This window comes from Dipodomys spectabilis, unplaced genomic scaffold (genome assembly GCF_019054845.1).
Source record: "Dipodomys spectabilis isolate Male_0828 unplaced genomic scaffold, ASM1905484v1 ptg000034l, whole genome shotgun sequence".
Lineage (NCBI taxonomy): Eukaryota > Metazoa > Chordata > Mammalia > Rodentia > Heteromyidae > Dipodomys > Dipodomys spectabilis.
The window spans coordinates 10,417,501-10,444,787 of record NW_024870711.1 but is presented as its reverse complement, the minus strand read 5'-3'; positions in this window follow the sequence as shown (position 1 = coordinate 10,444,787).

Sequence of the window (27,287 nt, the reverse complement as noted above, 5' to 3'; positions counted from 1 at the left end):
TGCTTAAATAGGGATACCGGTTGACCCATTGTAACAATGAGATGTACAAGACACTATTTTGAAAAAGAACTTTACAACTTCAGGTGGAGGGAGGAGTTGGGGAGGAGGGGAAGGAAGGGATGGTAAGGGAAAAACAAAGAGGAGGTTGAGTACCCAGTTTTTGAATGCCCCTTCACAGACCACCAGAGACCACGATCAGTGCAAACAGCAGAGTCATTTATTGCAAGCTCAAGCTTGGTCCTCCGTGCACTCGGTAACCGGTGACACTAAGAGGCCCCGAGCATAGAATCAGCACAGCTTTTATAGTATTGAACAAGTTAACAAGTTCAGGGGGTTTCCACACAAGCAAGTTCACAACTTCAGGGGGTTTATGTCCACCCTGACCGCACTTCCATTTTCTGATGGAACACTTAGGCAACTGTCCTGTTCCTTAAGGGTGGGCAGGGTTGGTGGCAACCTGGTTTTTCTGAGACCTATTTTTCTCTTTGGGGGTTACTCTGAGGGCAGCACAGCTATAGGTTGGTGGGGTGAATCTTAAAATGGAGTTACTTTAGCTCTTCAGAGGTAACAATGCTTGATAGGAAATGCACTCATTACCTTACTCATGTTGCTGTAACCCCTCTGTTCAGAATTTTTACAATAAAAAACATTTTTAAAAAATGGTGCCAGAAAAACTGATGTCCACATGCAAAAACCTGAAACTAGACCCTCATAGGTCCCCCTGAACAAGCCTCACTCAATTCATAATGGATCAAAGACAATGTAAGAGTGAAACCATGAAACTATTACAGGAAGGAGAGGGAGAAACATTAGGGCTCCTTGAGACAGGTAGACATTTTCTGAGTAAAGATCCAGGAGCACAGTGAATCAAAGAAAGACTTGGTCAATAGAATTGCATTGAACCAAAAAGTTTCTGCACCACAAAGGACATAGACAACAACCTAAAAAAACCAACTATAGAATGGAGAACTTTTTGCTATATAGCAGACAAAGGCCTAATGTCCAGAATATACATAGAACTCAACAAATTAAACCATCAAAGAACCAAACACCCAATTAATCAATGGGCTAATGACTTAAAGAGAGACTTCTCAGAAGAATTAAAAATGGCCAACAGATACTTGAAGACATGCTCAACATCTCTGGCAAGTCAAAACAACATTGAGATTCCCCCTCACCTCAGTTAGAATGGCCATTACCATGATAACAGATGCTGGCTAGGAGGTAGCCAAAAGGCCAGCCTTACACTGTTGGTGGGAATGTAAACTTGTTCAAGGAAGTTCCTCAATAAAATTCAGCATAGAACTACTCTGTGACCTAGCAATTCCACTCCTGGGCATTTATGTAAAAGATCATAAACCAGGTTCCAGTAGAGCCAACATTCACTGCGGCACACAGCGTGGCCAAGTCACAGGACCAGATGCCCCTCAGTGAATGAATGGGTGAAGAAAATGTTGTACATATACATAATGGAATACTACTCATCCATTAGAAAGAATGGTACTGTACCATTTGTAAAAGAATGGAAAGCCTTGGGGGAAATTACATTAAGTGAACAGAGTCAGAACCAGAGAGAAAAGGGTTGCATGGTTTCTGTGTGGTAGCTAATATTAGCTACAAAGCTGTAAGTAAACACATTGGGTGGTATGCAAGTATATTAACGGAGAATATGGCAGATTCAAGGGAGAACTGGAAATAGTGTCATCCCTTAGAAAGGCAGGGTTGAAGTTCAGCAAACTAAACAGGAAGCAGGTGCTTGACAGGGGTGGGGTGGCCCCAAGGGGGAATGGGGGTAGACAAATGAATTGGCGAAGCCAGGGAGCATGCACTCAGAATTCCGATAGACAGCCTATAAACTTAAGCAGGTAAGTAGGAGAGGGAGGGGGAGAATGCTGAACGGGGTGGCACTGTACTCATACGCCCCTTGCTCAATGGCAATGCCTTTCTACAACTACTTAAAGATTGATTCATTAGATAAATAAATAGCTTCCCAAACTGCCATTGGTGATGGTTGCAATTATGTAGACTATGCTTTAAAAAAAAAAAAAAACTGTTGTGTTGTGCACTTTAAACCAGTGAATCCTATAATCTGTGAATTCTATTTCAAAAGAGCCAGTCCAAAGAAAAAGAAGAGCAAGGAAGGGAAGGGGGGGAGGGGAGGGAGAGGGGAAGGAGGGGAGGGGGAGGGGGAGGAGGGGGGAGGAGGAGAAGGAGGACATTGTAAGTCAGCGATCACAAAGCCAGGAGACACACGGCCAGCACGGCGGCCATCAGGCCTCCCTCCTGATAGCTAAAGCCATGGCTGTCACCTCACAATGCATCTTAGGTTTACCAAGAGCAGACTGGCCTGTCAAGAGCTGGAGCTGTCCCCCATTGCCATGACCTGACGGGTGAATGAGGTGGGAATGCCCTTGACCCACCTGTCACGGCTTCCACCTTGGGCCCCCACAGTGGCCATCACCATCACCGATGGCTCTCCAAGCGTCATCTGGTCCCCTCCTGTGGCAGAAGGTGCACTCCACAAGCCAGAGAGCCAGCTGAGGTCTCTCCATTGCCAAGGCCACCTGTCCTAGTGACGGACCCACGGAGGACTTGCTTGGCTGCTCTGTCATCGCAGGCTGAGCTCTTAACTCTTGAAAATTGGGAATTGGTTCAGTCGGGATCGGGACGGATTTCTCAGCCATCCAGGAGAGAGGGATGGGCAGAATTTACGGAAGGCTCCCGGGAATTGTGGACCTGCTTGACCTGTGCCGAGCCCAGCAGAGAACACAGCAGAAAACCGCCATGTGCTCAGAACACTGAGGGGCTGAGAACAGGGGCCACGGCTCCTCCTCCCCCTCCGACGTCGACCCCCCTTCCTCTCCTCTCCCAAGGTAAAGGTGTGACTACTGAGACCGTTTCCAGATCTCTCTCTGCAATTGAAGCTTCATTCAAGCTGTGCTTGCTTTAAAAGCGAGCACCCTGGAAGAGTTCCCAGACATTCTGCATCTATTTAAAACATCCCAGGGGGGCCCTTTGGATGGGGGGGATATTCAAAAGGAAAGCCTCCCTCCTTCCTTCTGGCAGCTTCTCTGCAGCCCATCTCTCCTTGGGGAGACCATCTGCTTCCCACACAGACCTGAAAGGGGGCGTGAAGAAGAGGAGCACCTTCCGGAGTCCTCACCCCCTTTTCCACAGGGGGAACAGAAACGGTCTCCAGAGATGGGGAATGATCGCAAGGTGATTTCGCCGGTAACTTCCCTGACTCCTCTGTCTCCTGCAGCATTGTCTTCTGTAGTAAGTCTCCGAATGCCCGAGGAAATGGCTTTTTACGGGTTGCTTAGGTATTGTTTTTTAAAAATAAATGAGAGCTATACTGCAGGCGGAGCGCCACCTCCTACTTCTCAGCTGTGAGCAGCTGCAAGTGTTTTATTAGAATGTTCCAGCAGTCACCAATCAAGTTCCGTGCTGCTCGAAGTCTGGCCCCTGAATGACTTATATCAGAGGCACTTGGTTTGCTAGTTAAAATGCAGATTTTCTGGTTCTTAGTCCAAATCTTCCAAAACAAATGGAGCTAGAGAATACCTGAGTGTTACATGCACATCACACACACACACACACACACACACACACACACACACACACACACACACACACACACACCTGGATTTATTTCTTTACCCACATTTATTTGACATCCTACCTTCTTCCGCACTAAAAAATATTTTGTTCCATCTGCCCTCTGCCTCCCCTCGGAAGTGTTCTACCTCCCAGTTCAATTGTAGGGGAAGTGTTCTACCTCCCAGTTCAATTGTAGGAGAAAGGTGATGATCAGATTGGCTGGCCATCAAGTCTCTCCACCACATTTTGAGATCCAGGCCACTCTGGGTTTAGGGAGAGCCTCGCTGCTTCCCTACGGCCTGATCTGCCCCTGCTTTGGCAGGATTTTCTTAGTTTTCCTTTTATTACCTTTAAGTAACTGTGCAAAGGGTTTCAGTTCTACCTGTTTAGGAGTATAATGGTGACCAATGTCACCCTCCTATCACCGTCCCCTCGTGTATACATTTTAATACATAAATCACATAAAATTGTGTATCTACTACATGACATGATAGTACTATGTGATATGCATACTAGATGATACGTGTACATAGGAAGATCATGTAGAATACATAAAAGACAAATTGTTCCGATTTCACTCTGATGTTAGAGATCTTACCTGCTTTTCCCCCCTCCAGTAGCTAGAACTCCCTATTGTAGTTACGGATATCTCTTCTTTTTTTTTTTAATTGTGAAAATACTGTACAGAGGGGTTACAATTACATGGGCAAGGTAATGAGTACATTTCTTATCAAGCATTGTTGCCTCCTCCTTTGTTCCCCTTCCCATCCCTTCCCATCTCCCACCCCACCCCCCACAGATGTCTCTTCTTGAGTAAGAAACCTGACTTCTCTGATCCTTCTTGATCCCCTGCTTGTGTGTAGTGAGACGCTGGCATGACCCGCACCCGGGTAGAGGCCTCCCCACCCCCGCTCCCACCCTCCAAGCCAGGCCTGTCCCCCCGAGTGTCCTCATGCTGTCAGGACCTGGGGCCAGTCACCGCCCTGCCGCAGACACACCTGTGTGTGCTGGTTTACATATGCCCACAGTGCTATGGTGGAATCGGCAGCAGTTTTATGTTTCAATTTTCAAAGAACCGCCATACTGCCTTCCCTTAGAGTCTGCACTAACTGCACCCACCAGCGGTGGGCGAAGGTTCCTTTTCTCTCGCACCTTTGCCAACATTTGTTGTGTGTGTTCTTTTTTATTTTTGGGGGGGGGGGGGTCCAGTCATGGGGCCTGAACTCTGGGCCTGGGCGCTGTCCCTCAGCTCTTCAGCTCAAGGCTAGCGCTCTACCACTTGAGCCACAGCGCCACTTCTGGCTTTTTTCTTTTTGCTTATGTGGTGCTGAGGAATGGAACCCAGGGCCTCGAGCATGCAAGGCAAGCGCTCTACCACTGAGCCACCTTCCCAGCCCTCTTGTTGTGTGTGTTATTGATGACGGCCATTCTGACTAGGGTAAGATAGAATCTCAGTGTTGTTTGATTTACCACCCCAGCCGAAAGTAATCCTGTCCATTTTCCTCTGATCCCCTCAATGCCTCGTGTGGGTTTTACCTGCTATAGAACCAGATCATGTGTGTGTTGACCATTAAGAGCTAATGTGGGTTTCCATCAAGCAAATACGCAGCACAGAAGGCAGGGAGGACCAATCTCCAAGCGCAGCAAGGATGCACCTGGCCAATGGAGAACCCCATCGCACCTCTGCTTTCATGCAAAATCCTTCTCTGTACCTGAGCAAGGCAGAGCATCAGCTGATACCATCCCCGGTCAGCCCCACCCTCGAGGCTACATGGACTGCACCCCTGTTCCTCCGCTGAGTGATGTGTACAGAAGAGACTGGTGGAAAAGGCCATGTGCACAGGGAGCGCTCGATTTGACTGAATGTGGGATTAAAGCACACTGCAGGGATTTGCGGTTAACCAGTCATTCCACATTTAAAGGGAACTCCAGCAGAACTGAGCATAGTTGTGCTTCACAGTGTACAGAATAAGAAGTAAAACAAAAGAAAGCCAAGCGCAAAGCTCCCTGCACATATGGCTTTGACAAAGGTCAGCACCTATGAAAAATCTCCAGCTTGGACTTTGTTCTAAAACTGAGCCAAAAGCGAAGAAGACCAGAGCGGGGCAGGCGGGGAGGGGGGGGGAGGAAATCACAGGGCTCTTCTGGCAAGTGAGACCTGGTGCAATTAACCTGTGTTAATAGTGGAGCTGTGACAACAGCCCCACGGCAATGTGACCTTCCAGGATGTTGTCTTCTGTGGGAATGGAACACGCTCTCTCCGGATCTTTCTTCTCCATTCACAGCTGGCCTGTCCACCTGCGCAATTCTGTCACTTACACCGCCAGCTCTGCAACCAGAATAACCACTAAGATAGATTCATCTCGTACTTCTGCCTAGGCTGACAGGGAGTCAGAAAACCTGCAAGGACAACAAATTGCAGAGAGAATTACAGTGCAGTCGTGTCTCGATTCCTCCTTGCTCAGCACCTGCTCTTTAACTGCTTTACCTGCTGGTTCCAAGGCATAAAACTAAGGGGGTGGGGGGACTCTACTTGTTGGCATTTTTCAGGACCATGGATGCAGCAATCTACTTTTGGACTCTGTAATGGGGGAAAGATGAAAGGTAATATGATCTCTCCATTTCTAGGAGCAGTAACAAGAAAACCTAATTTTATCTTCACAACCACGTGCCTACTGCCGCTTTGACCTGCTTCACCTCTTGGAGAAAGTCTTTGCTAGAGAAATAATGGCAATGTGCAGGTATATAGCTTCCAAAGCTGGGTGTTTTTTTTTTTTTTTTTACTATAAATCTCTAGACTCCATTGGGAAGGCCACACGAAGGATTTTCCTCACAAAGGAAATAAACCAGCCAACTACCTGGCTTGTTAGATATTCTCAACCTTTTAGGATTTGAAAATACCTTCATTTCAATTGCATTCATTTTCATGAGATGACAACTCTGTTTCCCTGTCTTTCTCCTCCCATCCACATGTGTAAATATGCAGGAATGCCATCTATACATGCAATTAGCTTACAAAATAAACCTAGTTAGTATTTAACATTCCTTCCAAACTTACTCAGAAATGGGACATTAAGAGTTGAATTAATATCTGTAAACCTGTCGACAACGCCATTTAAAATATAATCATTATTGTACTCATAAATCGCTTTGTTAAACAGCAGCTCCTTTAACATAATTTTAAAACTTAAAAAAAAAATGAGGGGCTGGGAAGGTGGCTCAGTGGTAGAGCGCTTGCCTTGCATGCATGAGGCCCTGGGTTCGATTCCTCAGCACCACATAAGCAGAAAAAGCCAGAAGTGGCACTGTGGCTCAATTGGTAGAGTGCTGGCCTTGAGCTGAAGAGCTGAGGGACAGGGCCCAGGCCCAGAGTTCAGGCCCCACGACCAAAATAAATAAATAAATGAATAAAATATAATGATCCCTTTTTTTCCAACTCCAGAGGGAGTTACACGCTCTTTTCCTTGGAAGGGCACGGTCAGCTGGAGAGGGCGACCTGCGCTTTCCAGGGCTGGTCATTTCGACTACGCCTGATTCTGCGCAGTACTGCTAGAGGCAAATGGAAGGAAATCCACGGCTGGCTGTTGCACTGAGCCTTACACAAGGCACAGAGAAGCTGTGTTTGGGGCGGTTCCTCCACTGGGCAGGGGTGGTAGACAGTAGGCTCTTGGGACGGTCAGGATGGGGCAGCAAATGAGGACCTCATGTGGCAGACCGGAGCGTGTGTAGGCGCGGCAGTGCTGGTTACTCCACAGTCCGAGGTGGGCTTCCCAAGCAGCTTCTTCTTCACCCTCCTTGCGTTGGCAGGCTCCCTGCAGCCTCCAGGAGAGACTGAGGCGCTTCCCAGCAGCTCTTCCTCCCAGTAGGGCCTGAGGCTGCTGCGCCCTCGGAGCCAGCTCTCCCCGCACCCTCGGAGCCCTGCGGGCCACGGGCTGCCACCAGATCACAGGGGCTTGGACCCGTCATCCCGAAGCACCACGAGAAGAGGCAATACTTGGGCTTAAAGGGCCGAGGACCCACCTCTGGCGAGGGCCCGGTCTTCCTGGCAGGCGGGGACGGTGGGCTTCAGGGCTGGCCCTTGGGGAAGCCTGGGTTCCCTCCAGGAAATGAGGGTGCCGTGGTGCAGGGGGCACTGGCATGTTCAAGGCGCATCTGAGGACGGCCAGGTCTTGGAGCTGCGGTAGGAAGCTATGCCCCCTGTGTGTGGCCTCTCCCCGACGCTAGGCAAGCTCTCCTGGGCCGCCGATGAGCCAATCAGAGACGTCATTGAGTGTGGAGGACCACCGAGGCCCAGGACTGGGGACCCCAAAGAGGAGAGACCACCCGTGCAGCCTGCGCGGCCCTCACCCCCGCCAGTCCCCCCTCCCCACACGCTGCTGCTGCTCCGTCTCCTGCAGGGCACTCACCCCAGAGAACATTCTTTTTTCTCCCAGGTTGTGAAACGATGAATTAAAATCTGGTTTGAGGTGGTGTTTGTGTGTTTGTGGGATGGTCTGTCCCTGCCTTAAGCCTTTCCCTGGCTGTTACTCAATTGCTTGAACTCAACCCTGGATGCAGTAGAAAGAGTCACCGGGCACCGAGAGGTTCAGGAGGCGTCCCAGGCTGGCCGTGGGGACGGGAAAGCAGACCCCAGCCTTCACTAGAAACTTCGCCGGGGAACTCATCTCTCCCTAACTACCAGCATTACCACCAAGGATAATAAAATTCAAAAAGAACAGATAATGCATGTATAATTCTCAAAGCCTATTTTCCTTATCTTGTATCATTTGTCCCTTCCAATCGAGCGAGATTAATAGGGATTACCTATTAGTATTAGACAGCACCAGATTCATTCCATAAATAAGAAAATTGGATTTCAAGGGGAACACATTAGTGGCTTAGCTTTGCACGGTGAAGAAGTGGTAGAGCTGGGACTCACAGCCTGTTCTTGTGACTACAGACTCTTCTGTATTCTGCTTTATTCCCTTAGCTGTGAATCCATAAAGCATGACTTCTCTCTTCCTTTCATTAATCTCCTTTCATAAATCAAGAATAAAGATGCTTCCCCAAACTAAGAATCAAGCCTATTTGTGCCAGAATAAAAAGCTTCACCTGCTCTGGCCTCTCCCATTCTTTGTGTCCATCACCTGCACGGCTGTGGTGCTTTGTACTGGAGGAGTGGACATGTCATTGAGCTGGACTGTCACTGGCCAGAGCATCAGGAATGCGCTCAGATTTGGGAAGGCGAGTTACACTTTAGTTTTCATTGACAATGTTTAAATGAAGAGAGGTCGCTGGGTGCCGGTGGCTCACACCTGTAATCCTCGCTACTCAGGAGGCTGAGATCTGAGGATCACGGTTCAAAGCCAGCCAGAGCAGAAAAGTCCCTGAGACTCTGATCTCCAATAAACCACTAGAAAACTGGAAGTGGCATTGTGGCTCGATACCTCGCCTTGAGCTGAAGAGCTGGGGGACAGTGCCCAGGCCCAGAGTTCAAGCACCACAACCGACAAAAATAAATAAATAGAGGTGATGGTTAAATGTAAAATGATCTTTTCATGAAAATTCGCACTTGTTTTCAGCCCTTAGCGTTTATACCTGGTATCAGTGTAACTCACCCAATGTTACTTTGGAAGGGTGTATTTTTATTGTAAGGTTAAGAAACAGCCTAAGCATTCACTTGTGTCCAATCCCATTGGGAGTGGGCCTCGCCAAGTCCAGCTCACGAGGGAAGGCCACAGAGAATCCCTGGTGAGCAACAAACACCTAGATATTCCACTCCAACGCACACAGTGGGAGACTCAGGAAATGAATGCGTCGTTGTAAAGCAAAATGAAAACTTCAGCCTTGAATGGCTCTGTGCAGGTTGGAAAGTGAGTGATCCATTTCCAAGCGCCCAGCCCTGCTCTGAACAGCGTCAGGCCCAAGAAGCCCTTCCTGGTTGATCACATGTGGAGAACAGCTGTGCGTGAGGCCTGAGATTCAGACTCAGTAACTTGTGCTACCCTGGCACCTGGTCACGTTGGGAGGCCGTGGTGGCTCAGCCTGTCCACAGGTGAGATCCCACGCGGCAGCCTCGCCCAGGTCCGCTCTCCCAAGCCTCGTTTAGCTCCTCACTAGCTATGGATCGGCTCAAACAAGGCCATGCCAGACCCATGGGCCCGGGCACGCCCGCTCTCGCCACGCCCGTCTCCGGGCCTCCTGGTCCACTTGGTCCCTAAGCAAGGTGCATGGCAGGTGGCATGCGGCCCAGGGCCCACAGCTGCTGTGGTTCTGTCACCAGCTCAGGGGTGGGTACCCCGTGTTTGCCAGTCCAGGACCCCACAGAATCCCTGGCTCCCAGCAGTGTGACAAGGGAGGTCATCCAAACAATGGCACCCATTTCACAAGTCAAAGGCGTCCAGAAACACGGGACAGGACGTAGGGCTGCTAACCAGTGGAACGCCTTCCGTCTCCGGACTGACCTTAAAGCCTGTCTTAGTCCTGTTCTGCTGCAGTCCTGGTTCTGTCTGGGGCAGACCTGGGTGAAGGGCACCAGCCATTGCTGAGGAGGGGCCCCTGGGAAAGCACAGTGGGGAAGGGAGTAGGGAAGAGAACAGAGCACCAGGGAGCTCCCCAACACCCAGACCTGCTGCCTCCCGGCGCCAGACACCCATGCACGTGTGGAGCCCACCCTTCCTCACCCTGCACCTTTCCCTCACCCCACTTTCTCCTCCTGCTCCCCTTCTTCCCCCTTCCTCCCCCACTTCTTCCCCTCTCCTTCCTCCCTTCCCCTCCCCCTCCTCCCGCCACACTTTAGCTTCACCCTATATGGCCACATTTCATTTCCTCTTGCCCCCCTATGCAGAAATGCCAGTGACGGTCTCACACCATAAATCTCCCCTTAGGTTTGAGCAAAGAAAATTCTTGATTTATCGCTAATCGTTATGTATAACACCCACGTGGGCAGACAGACGGCAGGTGCTCCAGATGGCGTGGCCATTGTACCAGAGCCACAAACCACTTTGTAAGTTCAGCAAGGACGGAGTACCGTCACCTGGACACTGCCTGTGAGCTGCATGCCCCTGCCAGCATTTGTCACCCCTGACCTCTTACACCTGTCTGTCTGTGATGTCTACCTCATGAGAGAAGGCAAAACGCATTTAGAGCCAGGGCTTCCTTCCTGCCAGTAACCGAGCAGCGCCTGACACACAGTAGCCATGAATAAGCGTGTTGAGGTAGGAATGAGGAGGAGCATAAACACCAGGGCCTTCCTTCTCGGAGTTATCGCCTAGCAGGAAGGTGGACAAGTCACGAAATAATGATTTGTGCCGTCGCAGTTGAGGTAATTGCCTTGCTTTCTTCTTTGGAAACGGTGTGTTCAAATGAGCAGCTATTTCCATTTCTACCGGTTCTTTCATCTTATTTAAGAGATAACTGCATAATGCTTGTCCAAAAGTGTGTTTTAAAAGGAAGAGTAGAATAACACACAGGCCCTGACAGAATCTATGGCTTTAACTGGTGCATAAATACAATTAATATAGTAACCACCGCTATCCAAAAGCAGAGGGAAAGTGTACAAAAAAATAAAATGGGCCCATTGGGGGTGGCAAGTGCTGTTAAAAGATGTAACAGAAAAGAGGCAGAAGTGGCAAAAAAAAAAAAAAAAAAAAAAAAACCAGAATTGGAACATGTCAATGACCTGCAGTCACTGAGAAAAAAGAACAAGTCCATCCACGTCTCCATGGCTTTGCCTGCTCAGCAAACAGTCATGGTCTGCGGAAGACATGCTGACATTCAACACATGGTACAAAAGTTTGTCATGTGAGAGAACTTTGCCATTCCATATTACGGGTAGAGGTCTGGATGCATAGAGACTTTGATCATTTCCTATAAACCAGGTCTCCATATATTCCTGCAGGTTAAGGAGTCCTAAGCCGTGATGTTAGGGGACTGAACCCCAAGATAAGTATTCAAATGTTTTTTTTCTTTCATGCAATTGTTTCTAACATATTTATAAGATGATTTCTATGTTGCTTTGTATGTCCTTCCCCCACGGTATTACCCTTGCTTACACTGTATTTGATGTTGGTATAATTTGTGGAAGGGAGGGGAAAAAACAAATCATCTAACTAGGGATACAGGTGGACCCATTGCAACAATGAGATGTACAAGTTGTTATGTTGAAAAACGAACATTACAACTTTGGGGGGGGGGAGAATGGGGTGGGAGGGAGCATGGGAAGGGATGGGGAGGGGAAACAAAGAGGAGGCAACAATGCTTGATAAGAAATGTACTCATTATCTTGCCCATGTAATTGTAACTCCTCTGTACGGTATTCTCACAAGAAAGAAAAAAAGAAAGAGAGAGAGAGAAAGAAAGAGAGAGAGAGAGAGGGGGGAAGGAAGGAAGGAAGGAAGGAAGGAAGGAAGGAAGGAAGGAAGGAAGGAAGGAAGGAAGGAAGGAAGGAAGTCCTAAACCAAAGTGAGTACTAGAAGTATTATGGATTTTTCTTCAGCTTACAGAACATTTGCACATATATATGGATATATATATATATAGAGAGAGAGAGAGAGAGATCTTGGGGTGGGATCCAAGTCTAAAAACAAAATTTATTTATGTATTACAACACTTTATACATGTAACCTGAAGGGAATTTTTGTCATTATTGTGGTTGTTTCCTGGTGGTTGAACGTGGTTTCACACATGCTAGACAAGCACTTGAGTCATCCTCTGTCCGGTAAATTATTTTACAGTGAGCAGAAATGAATGATTTCATCGAAGACCAGGTAAATTTGGAATACATCTAGGATTTGGGAGGCACGGTATGGGGCTGACTGGAAGTTTGTGGGAAGGGCCTCACACTTGCTAGGCTGATGCTGGACCACTTGAGCCACAACCTGGCCCTTTCCAAAGGTGATTTTACATAGCATTTTCAGTGCATTTGCATTTTCACTTCCACCCATCACATGAAGTCAGGTACTTGTAGCATCATGTGGGTATTTCAAAAGTTTCACGTTTGATTTTCTGCTTAAGGATGCTCAGCCTGTATCTAATAATCTGCTATGAATTAGAGAGAAATCTGCACAAGATTACAGGCAGGCCCCTCTAGTCCAAAGGGTAGAGCCTGTGGCACCCAAAGAGATCTTCACAACCATCACAAAGGCTGGAGCAGGAGGGGAAGGAACGGGCACTCACCCAGCCACATGCCCTCATCCTCTGACCCCTACCAGAAAGTGAGTCAGACAGAGTGGAATTGCCTCTTACTTTTCTTCTGGCTTGATTCTTTCAGAGGCCCCAGAAGCGCAGAGTATGGCAACCAGTGATCCTAGTCCTCATCATTAACGTGACCTGTCCGAGCATCTCAGGACAGAGATGTGTCTTAGGCCTTGGGCTTTTGTCCTGTCCTAACTGTACGCCAACAGGATCATTCGCTTCTATCATCCGTCACTCATCTCTTCCCCTCCCTTCTCTTCAACCTTTCTTCTTCCTCATCCCTGTCTTATCACCTGTTCCTTTCTCTTCTTGCATATAATTATAGATAATTGACAAACCAGCATGCTTAGCTTTGCCAGGATGTTGGCGTTTGCTACATCACATGCCTTTCGAGGGAAATGGCAGGGAGCCCTGTAGGTCCCTTCCCCAGTCTTTTTCTATGGAAAGGTTAAGGGAAGAAAAGAGTCTTCACCCAGAATGCCAAGGCTAAACCTTGACTCCTTGCTAATCATATCATCTTTGTTACAGTGTCAAACCTCTCTTGGTCCCAGTTTTCTCATATCCAGAGTGAGCGCAATGATGTCTACTAGAATTCAAGTGTCCCTAGGGAGACAGCGATGTATTCCAGAGCTCAGCCCAGGACCAGGCTTGGGGTCCATCCCAGCGCTCAGCACTAGCGGATTTGGATGGGCCAGTCCTATCGTCACCCACCCCTGACGCTCCCACAGCTGGGGTCGCATCCCACTGATGACCATCAGACCGACGCCCAGGATGGACTCCTGTCCCTCCACACCCAGGTTCCTGCCTTTTTCTAGATTGAGAGAGGAGCACATGCATGGCCTTTAAGCCAAAATGAGTGTAAGAGTCACACATAGAGCTTTAAAGTCACACCAAGCCCGATGAGTCGAGGAAGAGACTCCCAGCTCCAGCCAGAAATACCAGAGCTCCAGCCAGGGTTCTGATTTCTGATTGTTCAACATGCCATCATTCCATACTTGGTGATATGCAATACAAAGACTATGGAGCATGACAATGATTAAGTTCTGCCTAGTAACTTGTAGATAATTCTGAAGAATACTCCTGGACTAGAAATACAACACGCTGACTACAGAATGAGTTTCCTCTAAAAACACAGCTACACTGGGAAAAGGGAAAAGAACTTCATGTGACTATCTCAATTCCCAAACTTCCTTCAGGACCCCAGAGAAGACACTTGAAGAAACAAATACTTATTTATTTAAAAGCTTTCAGTAATAATTGTATGCCATCTGTCTCATGCAAAAAGACATTCAAAAGATAGCAAAGTGATTTGCGGTCTCTTCTGGGTAGGATGAATATAGATAGCTATAAATCTTCTAGACATGCCCAGACAGCATCAATAAACGTGAATGATGGTGCAGTGCTACATAATTAAGAAGAATTAATCCTACACACCCGGCAAGGGTAGGTGAGCTGTCCATAAGAGCCTTGTCAGCACTTCAAATATTTCTCAACTGACAAAGATTAGACATTTGGGAAGAGCAAATATATGTTGTCAGACACCATCTGATAGGATCTACTACTAAGATAAATCAACCACCTCACCCTGGGGGAAAAGAGAAAGAAAAGAGAATGGTCTCTGAGGGCAGCAGAACATAAAAGTTTTTTTCTCCTAGACTCTAGCAGTCAAAGAATGGCTAACACATTTCCTTAGGGCTCAGCATGATTTTCCTGTAAAATGACACAGCACTGCTATACAGCAGAGCTACTCAAAGGGTTGCTTGTTTCTGGGTGCCAGTTTTCTGACTGTCCCTAGGTAAGGAGTTTGTGCTAAAATGTAAGTCAATAGCATTCTTAAACAAGCATGGATGGGTGGATGCTTGGATGCATGGATGGACGGATAGACAGGTAGGTGGATGGATGGATGGATGGATGGATGGATGGATGAATTGGTGAGTGGATGATGGATAGATGGGTGGGTGCATGGATGGATGGATGGATGAATGGGAATGAATGGATGGATGGACAATATAGGTGGGTAGATGGTTAAGTGTGAGTGGATAGATTGATGGATGAAGAGATTGCAGGGATAAGCAGATGTGTGGATGAATGGATCGATAAATGGAAAGCTAAAATGTATAAGAAAAATGATCAGAGAGAGGAACAGGGGGACAAGCCTCACAGGGCCTTCGAGTTGTACGTGGAAGAATATATACAGGAACACCTGGCATGTGTGCCCAGAATGTAACACATGCATTGTTAGCAAATATTTGCTACAGATACAAACCCACGCTGTAATCACCCTGTGGCACGACTATTAGTATAGCTACTTGCTAGGTGCAGAAGCAACTACAAGATGAATGGCATTCCTCGAATCAGAACATTAATCATGACTACAGCCGGGCTGCGATCCGAATGTGTCCACAGCAGAGCCATGCGGGGCTCCCGCTCCCTTTCAGACAGAGCCGATGGCCATGCTGTGATGCCCCAGTTCCCTCACTGGGACCATGACAAAGGGACTCTCTCCCCGGTCCCCGCGGGTGAGAGAGTTATGGGGTGCGGGAGTGGGGAGGCGTTTTGTCTTTTCCTTAGATTTCATTTCCTTATGGTAAAAACAATCATCCAACCACTATAATTGCTTCTCTCTTGGCCAATTAAATTATGACACACACACATATACACACACACACACAAAGCTTATGCTTTCATTTCTAAGCCTCCTTCTTGGAAGGCTTGCATTAGTAAGAAGATTGCAATTATCTGGCTCCAGATTGCCTCCTCCATCACGCCACTGTTCACCTAGCACAACACCAAGTCTCCCCTGTCATTCTTCCATAGCATGAGAAGCTCGAATATATTTTTAATTTCATATTATTATTATTATCGTTAAGTAGCTGTTCAGAGAGGTTTCCAGTGAGAAAGTCGATTTAAAGTATAATCATCTTAATCAATGTCACCCCTGCAACCAGTCTCCCCATTTTTCCCAACCCCATTCATACACTCAAGTTACCTGCTTCTGTTTCACTCCAGTGGGAAGCTCTCTTCCTCCTTCAGAGGGGGCTAGAAACAGTCCTTCCGAGTCCTTCTCATCAGCCCATCTGTTCTTCAACAGATGAGAAACGACGCAGTTCAATGAGCTCCAGATGTGTGGTGTGGACTCCAGGGAAATCAGAATCTACACGATAAAAAAGAGGAAGATTGGAAGCAGCACTGTGGCTCAAAGTGGTAGAAAGCTAGCCTTGAGCAAAAGAGCTCAAGACAGAGCCCAGGCCCCAGGTTCAAGCCCCATGACGGACAAAAAAAGAAAAGAAAAAAGAAAAAAGAGGAAGAGCGGTTAGTCCTGCCTCATTATATATGTAGACACCCTAAGAGTCAGGGCAGTCAAGGCAATTAAGTTAGCACTACAAACTCCGATGGTGTTTCCCGGCAGTTTCTGCAGTTCTAAGAAACCAATATGGAGGAAGGACCAGGGCACAGACACATGGAGTCTGGCGGGCAGTTTAGGGTTCTAGCAGCTGGGCATATGCCATGGACTCTATAAGGCCCATGAAATCACTTGGTCCGGCGCTGCCAGGACAACCCCAGCTGGTGCTCAACCTTCAACAGCTCCAGGAGCTTTGCTGAAAGCAAGATTCAATACATCCAAAGCCCAGGAGCGGGGATTCCACAGACGTTCCCGTGGCACCTCCCTGCCCCAGATCAGAAGCTGCGCAGCCACGCCCAGCCGTCCACAGCTGACGCCGCTCGCAGAGGAGTGTTCACACCTGGGTGGGTGGAAGTTGGTGAGTAGCCCGCCTTCCCGCTGTGTACTGCCCAGCTCTTTTACAAAAGAGAATTGTTATTGTAAGGGTGACAGGCAGAGGGGCTACCATTTCATAAGTCAGGTGGAGAGTACAGTTCTTTTTGGACAGTGTTACCCCTTCCCTCGCTCTCTCCCAGTTTTTCCACCGAGTTCTCTATGGTTTCTGAGGCTCTTATGAGTCTGAGTCCCAGTGCCTACAGAGGTAATCAGAACGACTCTCCTTATATTCCATTAATCACGTTACTCATGCTTCACTTTCTTGGCATCGCCACTAAACTAAGCTGTCTGCACAAAATTCTTTGAGTCAGAGCTTGCATTCGGGCAACCTGATTTACATATAAAGCAGAATTTCAAGCTAGGAGTCTAGAATTGGATTGCTTTCTGGTTACATGAATGCACGGATCCCATTACTGGAGGGACATAAGCTGGTCATGGATCGGCCTTGGCCCAGAGAGGGGTCACGCTTATGAAGACTCTCAGGTGAGGTTTGGCTGAAGGCCCAGTGGGAGAAGAGCATCTCCTCAAAGCCCAAAAGTGGTGGGCATCCTCTCTGGGCCAAGCGTCATAGCAGAAGACACCAAGGAACTGGGAGGCCTATGGTCATGGATGTACGCACCGAGAGGAGTGAGGGGACTAACCGAGGAGCCAGAGCTCTGGAGTCCTGTGGCGGCGGCAGGAGGCCGGACTGGCCGCCAGTGGGCTTTGGATGACACACTCTGTAGTCACAGCTAATTAACCATGATTGGGTTAAGATAAGACACAAGGGTGCTGACTGCAATGCTCCTCCTGTATAGTCAGGAAAACGTCTTTCTCTCTCTAATAATAATCCCTCCATGAGTCACGTGACTCCTGCTGTCTCTCAGCAGACCTGTCCCATGAGGGCTGCTGGTAGGTTGTCTCCTTGCGGGCTTCCCCTTTTCCTAATTGTCTGAGAGGGAATGGGTGGTGGAATTCAGCAGGCTGGGAGACATTTGCCATTCTTGGTTCGGCAGCAGGGGAAGTTACGGGATAGAGGAGCCAGGATGTGCATTGTCGCTCTTGGTCAGGACCCCTTGGGGCCGGTGGTAGGAAGCACAGCCATGGGTTCTCTGGGGCAGAGTCCTCCTGGGATGGGAGGACTGGGGAGAAGCAGAAGTGGGGAGCATTGTTTTCTGTGGGGGCCATTTGGGTATTTGCATTGCTCCTGGGCTTTGGATGTATTGAATCTTGCTTTCAGCAAAGCTCCTGGATCTGTTGAAGGTTGAGTACCAGCTGGGGTTGTCCTGGCAGCGCCGGACCAAATGATTTCATGGGCCTTATAGAGTCCATGGCATATGCCCAGCTGCTAGAACCCTAAACTGCCCGCCAGACTCCATTTGTCTGTGCCCTGGTCCTTCCTCCATATTGGTTTCTTAGAACTGCAGAAACTGCCGGGAAACACCATCGGAGTTTGTAGTGCTAACTTAATTGCCTTGACTGCCCTGACTCTTAGGGTGTCTACATATATAATGAGGCAGGACTAACCGCTCTTCCTCTTTTTTCTTTTTTTTTTTTTTTTTTTGTCCGTCATGGGGCTTGAACCTGGGGCCTGGGCTCTGTCTTGAGCTCTTTTGCTCAAGGCTAGCTTTCTACCACTTTGAGCCACAGTGCTGCTTCCAATCTTCCTCTTTTTTATCGTGTAGATTCTGATTTCCCTGGAGTCCACACCACACATCTGGAGCTCATTGAACTGCGTCGTTTCTCATCTGTTGAAGAACAGATGGGCTGATGAGAAGGACTCGGAAGGACTGTTTCTAGCCCCCTCTGAAGGAGGAAGAGAGCTTCCCACTGGAGTGAAACAGAAGCAGGTAACTTGAGTGTATGAATGGGGTTGGGAAAAATGGGGAGACTGGTTGCAGGGGTGACATTGATTAAGATGATTATACTTTAAATCGACTTTCTCACTGGAAACCTCTCTGAACAGCTACTTAACGATAATAATAATAATATGAAATTAAAAATATATTCGAGCTTCTCATGCTACGGAAGAATGACAGGGGAGACTTGGTGTTGTGCTAGGTGAACAGTGGCGTGATGGAGGAGGCAATCTGGAGCCAGATAATTGCAATCTTCTTACTAATGCAAGCCTTCCAAGAAGGAGGCTTAGAAATGAAAGCATAAGCTTTGTGTGTGTGTGTATATGTGTGTGTGTCATAATTTAATTGGCCAAGAGAGAAGCAATTGTAGTGGTTGGATGATTGTTTTTATCATAAGGAAGTGAAATCTAAGGAAAAGACAAGACGCCTCCCCACTCCTGCACCCCATAACTCTCTCACCCGCGGGGACCGGGGAGAGAGTCCCTTTGTCATGGTCCCAGTGAGGGAACTGGGGCATCACAGCATGGCCATCGGCTCTGTCTGAAAGGGAGCGGGAGCCCCGCATGGCTCTGCTGTGGACACATTCGGATCGCAGCCCGGCTGTAGTCATGATTAGCAGATGCGCGCCCCAGGAGACATGAGGAGGAAGAGCCGCTGGGGCAGACTCAGGCTGCAGTCCCAGCCGCCCGCCCCGAGCCCGGCCACGGGACTCCCCCAAGGCCCATGATGAGTATGCAGCAGAGAGAGTAAGACAATGACCCCGGGAAACCCCTCAAGCCACTCTTCCTCAAGCAATAACCACCACCTGTTTGAAAAGAGCCGCGAGCCATTTCGGCAGGCCCTCCAAACCAGATGATCACGCATCTCCAACTGCCGTGCTGCGTGGCAGCCCTACGGTGGCCTCTCGGCTGCTTCCCCACCGCCGAGGCATCCCACGCAACGTGGCCGCAATCTGCAGTACCTGGACACGGCGAAGGAGGGACCACGGGCGTCCCTTCTGATGACTGGAGCAGCAGCAGCTGCGGGGTGAGGAGAGGCTGCACGCCAACCTGAAGTCACACCTGGGGAGGAGCAGGGTCCAATACAAAACCAAATCCAGAAGGCAGGCAGGCAGGAGGGGAGGTGCTGAGCCAGGAAAGCCTCCTGTAGGATTCCAAATAATCCCTGAGTGATTTCCTGGCCCTGAGAGGCTCAAGGCGGTGCAGCCAGGGAAGAGAAGAGGCTGGCGGTCCAGTCAGGGTGACCAGTCCTCATGGCCGACTGCTTCCCAATGGAGACAGGAAGACTGAGTGTGGGTGTTACGGAGCTCATGAAGTGCCTCTGAGCCTTTCCTTTGTCCAGAAGTTCTTGTAAATGGAAAGAACACCGGCAGCCTGGGGTTCAGTCCCGCCGGGAACACCACAGGAGGGAGCGTGTCTGTCTGGAGAGCAGGACGAGGGGACGTGGAAGGGCGCTGGAAATCAACCATGCTACCCCTCTCAGCCAGCCACAGAAGGCGAAGGCGAGATTCCAGCGGAATGAGAGGTTCGCTCGTTTCCCCTGTCTAGTGTCCCCAGTCTGAAGGACGCAGCAAATGGAGACGTGGGGCAGGAGGGATCTGTTGCCATGTTTTGTCAGGTGACTAAAATTGCACTTTCGGAACACAAACGCTTCACCTTGACTAGCAAAAAGTGGGTGTTAGACGGCGACTAGCTACAGCTAGCTGCTGAACACCTTCCAGTCATGCCAGCCCGTGGCGTGCCCCTGTACCTGACCACGCCCCAGGATGCTGCCCGTGGAGGCTGCCTTCAGGTTTCTGGTTTGAGAAGGCCAAGGGGAAGACTGGCAGCCTGCGGGTAGACAAAATGCTTCTCCCTGTGGTTCCACCTCTTGGGGGTCACTGTGGACTTGCCACATCCCACAATTAAAGACCAGACCACAACCATCGCAGCCTCCAGGCTCCCCCCACCTGTTCCCTCCCTCCTGCCCCCTCCCTCCTCTACCTCTGGGCTCTGCTACTATATCTTGAAGGTCCAGGCCTGATGTGGCATAGGCCCACCACGGGGAGTCCTGGGGTTCTGCTCTCCCGCGTCAGCTTCCTGCCTCTGCCCACATGCCCTGTAATCAGCCCTTTGTTAAACCCTCCTCCTCACCCACTCGGAATGTGCCATCTGTTTCCTACCAGGATCTGAACAGTGTTCCCCTCTAATTTCTGTTTTACTCTGATTCATTTGCAAACTTCACTGTTTTGTAGCAAAATATTTATCCCATACTGCACAACTGAGGGAGGCATTTGGTGGTTGGAATGGATCTTGATGTCTGGTGAAGTTGTGCCAGGCGCCGGGCTGATGCGTAGGGGACCTCAATAGGGAGCGGGGAAATTGCTCCTCCTCCATCAGAGCCCCGATCTGCAGCAGCGTCAGCCACGCAGAGCCGGGGTGTGCGGCAGTGAGAGCGGTGCAGAGGTCCTGCCCCGTGGAGACGCGTCCGGCCTTGCCGGGGAGCGCCGCGTGACACGTAGCAGCCTTAGAGAACCGGGAGGGAATAAGCAAGAAGCCTCAGGCTTGCAGGAGCCCTGGTGGGAGGGAGGAAGAGGAGACTGTGGGGGCTTTGTGGGAGCAGAAGGTCCTTCACAAGGCACACATCTCGTCCAGAGCTGGCTCAGCACTGGCGGAGCCCACTGAGCTGCTCTGCAAAGCAAAGCAAAACAAAATGAGGTGTATATGTGCAGGCCGAGCCACTGGCTGTAAAACCCTTCCCTGGACGGCCAGCATGATGGTCAGGGAAATCCCCAAATGTACTTGAAAAGTACACTTAATACCGTGTGTGTGTGTGTGTGTGTGTGTGTGTGTGTGTGTGTGTGTGCGCGCGCGCGCATGTGCAGGTCCTGGGCCTTGACCACCCACAAGGCCTGACCCTTGGCTATTTCCCCTCAAAGCTGGCACTCCAGACTTGACCCGCAGCTCTCCTTCTAGCTTTTCTGGTGGTTCCCTGGAGATAAGAGTCTCCCAGACTTTCCTGCCCGAGTTGGCTTTGAACCTCGATCCTCAGATGTCAGTCTCCTAAGTAGCCAGGATTACTTGTATGTTCTGCTTTTTTGCATCTTTCGAGCCTTTTCAGGAAACTTTAATTCTTGTGGCTTTTCAAATGAACCCAGCATGTGAGAAATGGCTCATGGCTGTCTTGAGTGTCCTGTGCACTTTTCCCTGCAGACACAATCTGTCACTAGGCTGGGGGGGGAGGGGAGGCCCAACATGGGGGCCACAGTAGAGGTGTGTAGAGGTGGCATGATAATGCTCTGCTTGTCATGGCTCCAGGGTGGACGGTGAGAGCAGAGGCAGGGAGGGGCGGGACATCTGGGGGGGGGGGGGGGGGAGCGCGCTGATAACGCGCCATGCTGGAGACCCGTACCAGGCTCAATGCAAAGCCATGTGTTCATTTCCAGTTTAATCTCCTGTCAGCCCATTATCATATTTTAAACGGTTTTAATCTGGCTTCATCGTTCTGATTAAAACGGCTGACAAGGAGAGAATGCGCTGTGTTCCAGGACGCAGCGTGGCTAGCAGCGTGGAGGTGAACTAGCTCACTGCAGGGCACAGACAGGAAGCTTTGCAAGCAAACCAGACCTCAGGTCCTTGCATCAGGACCTAGCAGGCAGTGTGGGCACCCTCATTCAGTGAGCAAAGGTTCTGCGTCCATCTCCCTCACATCACTTCTGAGCTGCACAGGATTCACTGTGAAAACGCCGCATGCTGTGCAGATGGGGGTGTGTCACCGGCGATCAGGCTTCGCCTGCCCAGTCCCTTCACCAAGAAGCCAGTTGCCGGCGATCATCCAACCTGACTGATGAGGTCAAATGAGGAGGTCAGACTCCTCCTCACCTTCCGGCATCTTTTTCATCGTCTTCGTCTTCATGGTCATTTTTACCTGCCTTTAACCACATAATGATCACATACCAAGGGCTGCACAGGACACCCTGCAGATGCATCTACATCTTTCAACGGTCTCATAAGCACATATTAATATCCCTTTTATACAAATAATTGATAAAAATCACAAAAGGACTAAGTGTCTGGAATGATTAATTCTATATCTCAACTAGATTGGACTAAGGGATGCCCAGGTAGCTAGTGGAAAATGGGATTTCTGGGTTTTCTGTGTTTGGGATGTTTGGAGAAGACAGTGCATGTGAATAAGTGGATGAAGTACCACGATTCAACACCACCACTACCCCCAGACTGGGCACATGCAAACCATAGAGGGCTCAGCCAAAGGAGCCCCAGACTGGGCACATGCAAACCATAGAGGGCTCAGCCAAAGGAGCCCCAGACTGGGCACATGCAAACCATAGAGGGCTCAGCCAAAGGAGAGGAAGGCCACAGAATCATCTCATCTTTCCTCTGATCATCTCCTGTTCTCTTTCCCTTCTCTCTGTCTTTCTGTCTCTCTCTGTCTCTGTCTCTGTTTGTATCTCTGTTGCTCTGTCTCTGTCTCTCTGTGTCTGTGTCTGTGTCTCTTTCTGTCTCTCTCTCTTTCTCTATCTCCCCCTCTCTCCCTCCCATCCCCTACTCCCAGGAGCTCCTGGCTCTGAGACCTGAGATCCTGAGACTCACACCAGCACCCCAGCCCACCCACCCCAGTTCCCAGGACTTTAGCCTCCCATCGCAAACTTCCCCCGTTCTACTGCTGGGAGACAGCAAGTCCTCTGGCCATGGGACTTCTCTGTCTTGTTAATTATGTGAGCCTTTCCCATGCCTTACACATCTGTATATGGCCATTTAGCTAGAGATTAGACAGACACTAGCGGACAAATGTCAGAACTCCAGATGTTCACAGGTTTGAACCCAGGGCCTTGTGCTTACTCATTCAGCTTTTTGCTGATTATTTTGGAGACAGAGTCACAGGCTTTTGTGCCTGGGATAGCCCCAGGTCGCAACTGTCTGGATTTCAGCTGGAATTACAGGCATGAGCCACTGGGACATGGCAAGAAGAAACATTTTCAGTAAGGTTTCACAGTAGGCCTCAAGGAATGATAGAAGGAATCTCTCCAGAAAACACTGCGCATGGCTGACCCCTTTCTTAGATCACTCTCAGCAAAGGACAGACCACGCGAAGCGCCTTCCATTCTTATTCTCCTGCTTCCCCTTCGCACTGTTTCAAAAGAGATGGTGCGTAGGAGGTTTGTAAACGTTGGGCCATTGCTGTGAGACCAGGTTCTGCACATGGAATGTCTCCCGAGAATACCCCGACGGCGCTGACGACGGCTGTGACATTGTGAAACACAGCATGGAACAGATTTAATTTTTAAAGCAGCTGCAAATATCTATTAGCGATTTACCATCATTACTCCTCAAAAGTGGTCTTTAGGAATACTAATCAAACAACGCTACCGCTGGTTATTTCCACCCCAGTGTTTCTTCACGCGATTCCATCTGACCTTACAGCATGTAATTGGTCAATTGGAATAATGTCCTGGAGGGGGAACTGGGGAATGTTCCAGTGAAGAGTTCCCCGGCTGTGTCAGGTTGCCTCCTGTCCCTCCCGCTGCCCACCCGCCCCGGCTTCGTCCAGCCCTGCACGGCCCGTGGCGGTGCTCGCCGGGACAGTGGAACAGTGGTGGACACGCAGTGGAGAGCCCGGCTCCAGCCAGACACACAGGCAGTGCAGGACGGCTGTGTGTAACTCTGCATACCCAGCTCCCTCCTGACTCCAGTCCCTGTTCTTACCTGGTAGAGGTCAGGGACACCTCCCAGCATGCACCTCAACTCTCCCCATGGTTTAATTGCCATACAGTTTGGGACTCGTGGACTTTATGCCCAGCTAGGGAGAGGCTGCCCATAGTCTTTCTTGCCAGAGAATTGAACTTTTTTTTTGGGGGGGGGGAGTCCGGTCGTGGGGCCTGAACTCTGGGTCTGGACACTGTCCCTCAGCTCTTCAGCTCAAGGTTAGCGCTCTACCACTTGAGCCACAGCACCACTTCTGGCTTTTTTTTCTTTTTTCTTATGTGGTGCTGAGGAATCGAACCCAGGGCCTCAGGCATGCAAGGCAAGCGCTCTACCACTGAGCCACCTTCCCAGCCCCGAGAATTGAACTAACACGGGACTTGGCTGTCAGAAGCTAGCCTCTCTCTACTACAGTCTCTGGAGCTAACCAGCACGTAGGCCAGGGACGGGCATGGCAAGATGCGGACACTCGTTCTTCTGCAGCACGCTCGGGAAAGTGTGCCACCCTCGGACCCTTGATCAGGCAAGGTAGGGGCAGAATGCAATTGAGAAGGGCAAAGACCTACTGTGCTGAATCTGGGTCCCCAACTTCTCCATTCGTGCTCTCCCATTCCTTCCGAGCCCCCTCCCATGCCTGGCATTATGCCACCTGTCCACAGAACTTTCCAGACTCACCAGCTCACACCTGTACTTCAGATGGCCCCTGACCCTGCTGTTGATGGGGCCCCTCACTATTCCTGGGGCTCACCTTAGGCACGGTGAGCCGCTTCTCTGCACACTGCCCCTGCCTGCCTGTTGGTATGCCTCCCAGCTTTGCAGCTGGACCTGGTCAGTGAGCAGGTGCCTCAGCCCAGAGCCAGCTTGCTTCCGGCTATGCAGGAACCACCAGGGTGCGGCTGCTCCCCATCTTCAGAGTCAACAACGACACCCAGGAACAGAACCCGAGCACCTGCTAAGGAATGGGATCCAGGCATCTGCTCAGATGAGCAAAGCCACGCGGCATGGTCTGGCTGGTGGCGGTCCTGCCTGCCCACCCTGATCGGTGGAGCTTCTGCTCCCTGCAGGGCTTGGGTAGGAGTGGGACCTGCTCCCTGGCCTTTGCTTTGAGCTGGACCTGCAGTGACCTTTGATAGGAGGGTCTTCCATCCCAAGGACTCCAAGGCTCTCATAGTGAACACTGCTCAGCTCCGAGGCCGCCCAGCGCCTCCTGCAGGGTCTCACTGTCCTGGCTCTGGTTTTATGGTAGCCATAAATACAAAACACAAGATTGATGCTGCTGGGAGTACTGATCACCAAGAATCATGCTCCCTGGCGCGTTCCCACAGTGCCCTTCCCTTCTGACTTCATCATCCCTAGGAGCCACGTTCCCAGAGTGCCCTTCCCTTCTCTGACTTCAGAATCCCTAACTTTCCTGAGCACGCCCCTCCCTGGGTATTCCCTAGTAAAATGTCAGAGCTGCACACGGCCCACAGTTCACATGTCTAACGTGACAGACAGACAGCTGGGGACGGGGAGAGGAAGGGCTGAGCTGCGGGCAGCTCTCCTCTCCTGCCCGGGTCCCAGTGCAGCGGCCCCCATCGCAGGGACAGCGAGCGCAGAGAGGCCTTTTCATAGGCAACAGGAAGCCGGGAGCCCCGAGCCCTCCGAAGCGCAGTCCACCCACCGGGTCTGACCTCTAGACGGCAATGGCATGGCTGCTAACTCTTTCTTCACTCCCTTCCAGATTTTACATCCGATATTTAATGGGCTGCAAAGCCACAGAAGGTGAGATCACTGGCGACTGATCTCGTTAATAGAAACGAAGGGAAGAACTTGGCATTTTAAGAAAACCCTCAAAAGGCAGAGCAGCGTTATCCTCTAGTGCTGAGTTTGGATCCTGGGGAAGGGAAAGCTCTTTATTGCTTAATCCCTTCTCCTCCAACACAAGAAACACAAAATCCTCTGCCACATCTAGTGAGCTCAGTGAGCTTTGCAGGGGGCCGCGGAAAGGCTAACGCGCCCCCTGCTTTCCAGATGGTTCCCGCCAGTCTCCGGGCCAGGCCAGGCCAAGAGCCGACTGTGGTGGAAAATTCGGAAGGGAGCCGGCGCTGCGGCAACAGTTGGCAGCCCACAAGGGAGGCCCCGCGCCTCTGCTGGGCCTTTCCCAGGCATGCGCAGGTAGCCCCAGGCAGGGGCAGGACGCACAGCCGGGCGCTCACCGCGGGACCCACGCGAAGCGGACTCCCCAGACCGGATCTCCCCAGGACGGAATCTTAATTCATGTCGTCATCTCCCATCCTCAGCTCCAAAGCCCAGCCCGCGGTCGCCGCCGCACAGGCAGCTCCCGGGCCGCGCAGCCGGGGCGCAGCGCGGACAGGACGGCTGGCGGAGCAGGCAGGCAGGTGGGCCCGCCCTTCCCGGGCCGGCCTTCCCTCTGGAACCCGCGGCGCGGGCCGGTCCTGACACAGGGAAGAGTGAGACGGGCCCGCAGAAGCCAAAGGTGCCGAGCACAAACAGCCACCGGAGGGCTGGTGCCCAGGCCGCGCTGTGGGGAGGCCACGCCGGGGACTCCCTTCAGCCACGCAGACGCTGCCTTCGCCCCCTGAGCCGCTGCCACAGGACACCGTGACGACGGGACCGAATTCCTGCCAGTTCCAGAGACGAAACATCAGAAGAAGGAGAAGGCGCCGGCGGGTCAGGACGCGGCGAGCCCCCGCCCGTCCGCCCGCCCGCGGATGGCACTTGGCTGTCCTGGCCAGGCAGACCCTGTGTGTTGGGCCGGGTCCGCTCTGGGGCACCGCCTCCCCGCTCGGCTGCGCGGCGTGGCTTCGCCTGCCCCCGCCACGCCGGCACCCCGCCCGCCGGCAGGGATGCGGAGACCAGGAGAGAGGAGGGCGCGGCCCGGGCCCAGGCGCCGCGTGTCTGCGCCGTGCACAGGCGGGTGCAGACAGCCGGGGCTCACCCCGCAGAACCACGATGGGTGCGCGAGCCGCACAGCGCCACGCACGGCGCCACCACAGCGTCACCACAGCGTCACCACAGCGTCACCACAGCGCCACCACAGCGTCACCACAGCGTCACCACAGCGTCACCACAGCGCCACCACAGCGTCACCACAGCGTCACCACAGCGTCACCACAGCGTCACCACAGCGTCACCACAGCGCCACCACAGCGTCACCACAGCGTCACCACAGCGCCACCACGGCGCCACCGT